Source organism: Pseudoliparis swirei, chromosome 24 (assembly GCF_029220125.1).
Source record: "Pseudoliparis swirei isolate HS2019 ecotype Mariana Trench chromosome 24, NWPU_hadal_v1, whole genome shotgun sequence".
In the NCBI taxonomy this organism is placed as follows: domain Eukaryota; kingdom Metazoa; phylum Chordata; class Actinopteri; order Perciformes; family Liparidae; genus Pseudoliparis; species Pseudoliparis swirei.
In genome coordinates this window covers 5,013,831-5,021,144 of record NC_079411.1, presented here as the reverse complement: position 1 = coordinate 5,021,144, position 7,314 = coordinate 5,013,831, and positions in this window count along the sequence as shown.

Genomic DNA, 7,314 nt, shown 5'->3' with positions numbered 1-7,314 from the left:
GACTGTGCCTTTAAGAGATTCAGACTTTATAGCGGTGTCATTATTTCGAGCACGCTGAGATCAAACTCCTGATGAAGTGGGCGATGAGGGCAGTTTTATGAGTATGTATGAATCAGTTGAGCGTTAACAATTTAAGAATACATATTTTGACCAGCTTATAGCCAGCCGGTTTTTATTCAGCGGACCAAGGCAACCAAAACAAGCCGTGCAATACATCAACGGATTAAACCAATCACACACATAAAGGCACACTGGCGTGTTTGAGAGTAATGGATTTAGTCACTGCTGCAGCGTGAACATCAATCTGTTTGAGCTTTATTGTTTGTCTTTTGTTATTTGACTGACACTCCAGCTGAATTGCACGTTCAGTGTTTTAAAACCCCGGGACACCCCAACTTGGGACCTATTTTAGGTGAAACTGAACCGCAGAGCATTATTGAGCTCCTAAATTGAACTTCACTTTAGAATGTTTTGGGGATTGGACACCAGACCGCTAGACTAAACTGAACAATACACAACATCAAGAACTACCTGTATGTGATACGGAGCGTCTTTCATTAGTATTCATGAGACGATCTTCAGGACGTTCACGCTCAGCTCCGCTGGTTCCCGCCTTGACTTAACATTCTGTAACCTTTTGGTATCACGGCCTCCAGAGAGACGAGTGCATGTGTGTGGCTTTCAATTTCCACTATTTAAATCCACAGAGAGAAAGGTGGGAGAAAAGTGTTTCCTAATATTCCTTTATGAGATTCTGTGTATTTCGGTGTGTGTGTGTGTGTGTGTGTGTGTGGGGGGGGGGGTGTATGGGGGTAGCAGGTAAACCTCGGGGGGTCACGCATGCATTGCTAAAAAGCCACGGTAAGCGGAAATAAAAGTTTCGCTAAATGCTGGTAAAAACGCTTAGCCAGGAGTTCGACGGGAGAAGATTGTGCACAGAGTCTTCAGTAACGAAAACACGACGTAACAATTAGAAGAACATTAATCAACAAGTTATTTCAAACAGAGCAGCTGACGAAGCTTTTACACATTCAGTGTCGCCGTGGCAACATATTTTTCACAGTGTCCAGCTAAAGTTCAACGTTTTTTTTTAATTTTGGGAAACAGCAGTAGAACAAAGAATCCTACCACGAGGTCTATTTAGTAGTCTGGAGCTCTTTAATCGAAATGTTGCTTTGCGTACTTTCTCATGTGACATAACGCACAAAACTTTACTTTGGATTTCACACGAGACTCGACCAGTGGTCTCCTGAGTGAAAGTACCATGTTTGTTTGACCCATCCACCTCCAGCTACCGTGTCTCTTGCGACGCTCGTTAAGGATACCGTGTCACTTTAAATAAATGGCGGCTCGATATATTACGTCACACGCTCGGACCAAATGCACAAAAGAAATGCAACACAAAAAAAAGCACAAATAAACGCCAGTCAGCGTTTTGCAGTATCATAGGCAACGTTTCTTTCCCGGCGACTCGGCTGTTCAGATTGGACGGTCACTGTTCGTTTGAATGAAAATTCAATTGGGTCAATTGCAGTTTGAGTAAAAGGTATAATTAGTATAAGTAGTAGCGATATTAATTATTGAAATACCTCATCGTTTCTCCCACACACCAGCACAGAACACAGTTTTGGGGTTGCCTCCTGTATTTCTTGTTTTTTATTTGTTCCATGTTTGTGTTAAAAAAATGTCTCCGGTGCATGAAAGACAGTAGAATATATTGAACACAGACACACAGAAATGAAACAAACATAAGTCCGGAGCCGCGGAAGGGTTTCAGATACTTTCTATTTCTGCCGGGAAGGATTTAGAAAAAGGCGGGAAAACGATGGCAGTCTATCTCCGGAGCGTTTGGACGGGCTTGATGGGGATTCGCCCCGAGGCCCGACCGGGAAAACACGAGGAACAGCTGTTCTTCACGCAAACCCACGCAGGCGTGCAGCCAGAAACTCGTACATTGACACGTACACGCGCATGCGCCCACACGCTCTCAAACTAATCCTGTCTATTATCGCCTCAGGGCACATTTTTGCCGAGAGAGAAGCTTTTTTTCCCACGAGCCGGGCGCTGGAGGAGCCCACGGGGCCGACCCGCCGTCTCCTGCACCCGCCTCACATGTGACGATCGAAACGATGCGCGCTCTACACGCTCGCCTTTTCTGCGCGCGCGGCCACTCTCGCATATTATAAAATGTGTATTTCTTGATTTTTTTTGGTACACGTTTGTCGTATTTCTCTATTTTAAATAACTCCGTGGCTGAAGAATCCTGCAGGACTTGTTAACATGTGCGGAGCATGAAATGGATTAAGGGAAGCGTTGCGCTGCTGGTGAGTTATGGCGGCCATTAGGTTTTCCCGTGGAGCGTTTCTTGCATATCGCTTCGATCCATTCTCCTTCACTATCAGTGTTTACACTAAAGCCCATTTCCCACCGGACTGAAAAGCCCACTAAGACCCACTTACATCGTTCTGTTGTGTCGTTAGGGGAAAGGTTGCAATCAGCATTCGTTCCCCGGACAAATGAGTCGGTGGCCGAGGTTGTTTATCGTCTTCGATCGGCAACGCTGGCAGCGTGACGACGCAACAACACAACAACACAATAACACAAACGCCCTCCGTAACATCTCCACTCGCCTCCACGCTGCGTTCCACGCTCTACTAATCCCGTTTTCCGACGACGACATAGAACATGAGATATCGGCAAAATAAATGTGAAAGGCATAGACGTACGTTTTGTCGCCTATTGTAAGAAAAGCCTGCATGAATGCGCTAATTTGGGCTTGAAAAGGGTATTACAGTAAAATGCCAAAGGTTCACTTTGTGACTTGCCAAATAACTAAACGCAGCGCAGGCTTCGTCCTCCTGGAGGGTGACATTCATGTCCCATTAATGCGCACATTTGTCTTCTTCCCTGGAGTCTTTGTGCTTTCTCGCCTCACAGGTTTCCATGGATCCTGTTTCCCCCTGTGTGTGTGTGTGTGTGTGTGTGTGTGTGTGTGTGTGTGTGTGTGTCTGTGTGTGTGTGTGTCTGTGTGTGTGTGGCTCTGCTCTGGTCTCAGTCCTACCAGCTGCTTTCCATCCCCTGACCTCAACAGTATATCTACCCTGCCTCCTCCCTTGGTCCTTCCTCCTCCCTGGGTCCTTCCTCCTCCCTTGGTCCTGTCTCCTCCCTTGGTCCTTCCTCCTCCCTTGGTCCTGCCTCCTCCCTTGGTCCTGTCTCCTCCCTTGGTCCTGCCTCCTGCCTTCTCCCTTGGTCCTGCCTCCTCCCTTGGTCCTTCCTCCTCCCTTGGTCCTGCCTCCTCCCTTGGTCCTGTCTCCTCCCTTGGTCCTGCCTCCTGCCTTCTCCCTTGGTCTTGCCTCCTCCCTTGGTTCTGCCTCCTCCCTTGTTCCTGCCTCCTCCCTTGGTCCTGTCTCCTCCCTTGGTCCTGCCTCCTCCCTTTGTCCTTCCTCCTACCTTGGTCCTGCCTCCTCCCTTGGTCCTGTCTCCTCCCTTGGTCCTGCCTCCTGCCTTCTCCCTTGGTCCTGCCTCCTGCCTTCTCCCTTGGTCCTGTCTCCTCCCTTGGTCCTGCCTCCTCCCTTGGTCCTGCCTCCTGCCTTCTCCCTTGGTCCTGCCTCCTCCCTTGGTCCTGTCTCCTCCCTTGGTCCTTCCTCCTCCCTTGGTCCTGTCTCCTCCCTTGGTCCTGCCTCCTGCCTTCTCCCTTGGTCCTGCCTCCTCCCTTGGTCCTGCCTCCTCCCTTGGTCCTGCCTTCTCCCTTGGTCCTGCCTCCTCCCTTGGTCCTTCCTCCTCCCTTGGTCCTGTCTCCTCCCTTGGTCCTTCCTCCTCCCTTGGTCCTGCCTCCTCCCTTGGTCCTGCCTCCTCCCTTGGTCCTGCCTCCTCCCTTGGTCCTGCCTCCTGCCTTCTCCCTTGGTCCTGCCTCCTCCCTTGGTCCTACTCTTGCCTTGGCAATACCTTTCATATCTGCTGTTGCTGATAATTAGAAGCGTGTCCAAAGGCAAAGACTGAATGAATCCCCAACCACAAAGCAGTTCCTCATGAAGTAATTCCCGGTGGAATATGTTATCCAAGGGGTCCTGATGCAAACACAGAAAGTTGCTCGTTCTGAGAAAAAAGGAAGTCATTTTGAGACGTGACCCTCGTGCACGACACAGATAAACATAATATGACTAAAAGGAGAGATTCACTCAGATCTCCATCAGATCACGGGAGAGATGTGTCGTCCCCTACTGCTTCCCCCTCCCTGTGAAATAACGATAATTTATCATCTTTGAACTATCCCTGATGTCTGTGATCACGAAATCCTGAGTGAGACTGGTGTTGAATATCTTCAAGGGCGTCCCTGGACCCATGCCGGGCCCCCTGCAGTTTGCCTGTCGGGCAAATAGGTCAGTGCAGGATGCAGTGAACACGGGGGCTGGGGATCCGGTTTGTGTGACCCTTCAAACTCTTCCAGCTCTTACCCGAGAGGAGGTGAGGTTGAGCCCGTTTACTGTGACGCACTCTTTCACAACGGTGTAATTAGTTTATCCCTCCCACCCTCACAAAGAAAATGCACTCTTCGTGGTTCCTATTCAGACACGGTGTTGTCTGGCGTCGTGTAATTGCGTTGGCGGGAGATGTGAGGAGATTTCTATCGAGATATATTCAGATTTCTTTGTCTTTCTACCATTTTCTGCTTAGTTTACGGAACTCTTAGAAGTGACCACACCTTTTTTCACTGAGGGCCACATCGTGAACAATTTACGAAGCTCTGGGCCACTCACTTAAAGTGAGGTATATCGCCATGAATCAAAAAGGTCAATTATGGCTATATATATATATATATATATTATACATATTATATATAATATAATATATATATGTGTATATTATATACACTACCGTTCAAAAGTTTGGGGTCACTTGGAAATGTCTTTATTTTTCAAAGAAAAGCACTGTTTTTTCAATAAAGATAACATTAATCAAAAATACACACTATACATTGTTAATGTGGTAAATGACTATTCTAGGTGGAAACGTCTGGTTTCTAATGAAATATCTCCATAGGTGTATAGAGGCCCATTTCCATCAACTATCACTCCGGTGTTCTAATGGTACATTGTGTTTGCTAATCGCCTTAGAAGACTAATATCTGATAAGAAAACCCTTGTGCAATTATGGTAGCACAGCTGAAAACAGTTATGCTGGTGATATAAGCTATACAACTGGCCTTCCTTTGAGCTTGACGTTTGAAGAACAAAATTAATACTTCAAATATTAATTATTATTTCAAACCTTGTCAATGTCTTGACTATATTTTCTATTCAATTTTCAATTCATTTGATAAATAAAAGTGAGTTTTCATGGAAGACACAAAATTGTCTGGATGACCCCACACTTTTGAACGGTAGTGTATATATATTTATATTATATTGTGGCAGCGGGGGGTGTTTAGGCTTGGCTGCAGAGTGGGTGGAGCGGGGGTGTGGTTCAGGGAACGGTGTCTGATTGTCATCAGCTGGACTGATTGGTAATCAGATTGGTAATCAGTCCAGCTGATGACGATCGGTGTTTGTGTATCTGAGTCTGTCTCCATAAAGGAGCTGGACAGAAGGAAGATCAGGAGCCATGAGCAGAGACACAGTCGGCGGTCAGAGCGCTCACATAAAGCTGTTTAACAAAGTTCCCTCTGGTTGCGCATTCCTTGGTGCTTAGGGGAGGGGAAACCTGTCACACTGGAGCCCAACGTGGGGCCCCTGGAACCCAGTGCCTGGAAGGGATGCAGCCAAATCCAGAAGAGGAGCTGATGAACAGCTTGGGGAAGATGCTGGCCCGAATTGAGGAGATGGGGCGGGCACAGGCAGAGGAGATTGTTTCCACCTGTGTCCAATTAACCTTCCCCGCGTATGTAGACCCCCCCGTGTGTCTCATTCCCCAGTGTTCGATTGTACTGTTTAGCTTTGACCTGATATTTTGAGTCAGAAGATTAAAGTTTCTGTGGCACGTTGTTGGCGTTTGGGTTCCCTCTCTCTCTCGCGACAACAGCCGTGACAGCATCGGGTGTCAGATAAAGCTGTTGAAGTGCTTTGGTTTTGTACTCAATGTGTGTGACGAGAGCACAGATGCCACAGACGCCGCTCGGCTGTTAATTATTCTGCGGGGAGCTGACAATAACTTTTGCATTACTGGTGCTGCTTGATCCGAGGAGCCTCGAGGGCACAACAACGGGGGAAGACATGTTTGAAGCTGTGTCGAGATGCAATCCACGAGATGCCGTAAATGGGACTTAATGCTGTGTGGAATTACAACCGATGGAGCCCCGCTGTGACCGGCGAGAGGAAATGAATGTGCTTGAGAGTTGAGGTGAGGCCGTTAAAATTCACTGTATCATCCACCGAGAAGTCCTGACAGCCGAGACCGTCCAGCTTGGCGATGTGAGGATCACAGTTGTTATAACTGTTAATACATATTTTATCTTGTCTCCTACCGTTTTGATCACCGTGTATTTATTTGTATGCGTGTTATTCGCGTAACAAAAAAAGTTGTAAACCGAATCGCATGAAATTTGGTGGGATGATTGGTTATTATCCGGGGACCATTTGATTAGACTTTGGGATCGATCGGGTCAAAGGTCATGAAAAGGTCAAAATCTTCTTTTTACCATAGCACGGTCAATTTCTATCCAATTGGCATGCAACTAATGCCAACATGTTCATAATTCAATGCCCAATCTTGTGATATGCGAAGATATGCGCTCTACCGAGTGCCCATTCTAGTTTATAACTGTAACTTCTACTGCCACCTTAACCTGTACTTCACCTGCACTTTACATATATCTATATCACATCTGCACTAACCACCATTACTGCTGCTCTTGTTACTGTTCATACTGTATACATCCTATGTATCTATATTGATAATACCATTCTGCACATACTCTGCACTCTTCTGCTTTGCACTTCTGGTTGGATGCTAACTGCATTTCGTTGCCCCAGCACTTGTACTCTATGTGATGACAATAAAGTTGAATCTAATCTAATCTAAACATAATTTATGCACAAAGGCTCCACCACAGATAATTTCAAGCGTTCCTCTCTGAATACGGGGACCTCCTCTTAGTCTCCGTGCTGCAGCGGGTTTAATATGCCCTGAGATCAGAAATTGACCAGTTTTTGAAAGAGATGGACCTCTTTGTGAACTGAGCGCCCCTTTACGGTTGGCAGACCTGGCCTTTCTAGTCTTGATGAGTATTGATCTTACTCATAATCCCGACACACTAAACAAGAGCCTGCGAGGCAAACACCAGCTTGTACCACAACGCACACATGGAAGCTTTCTGTG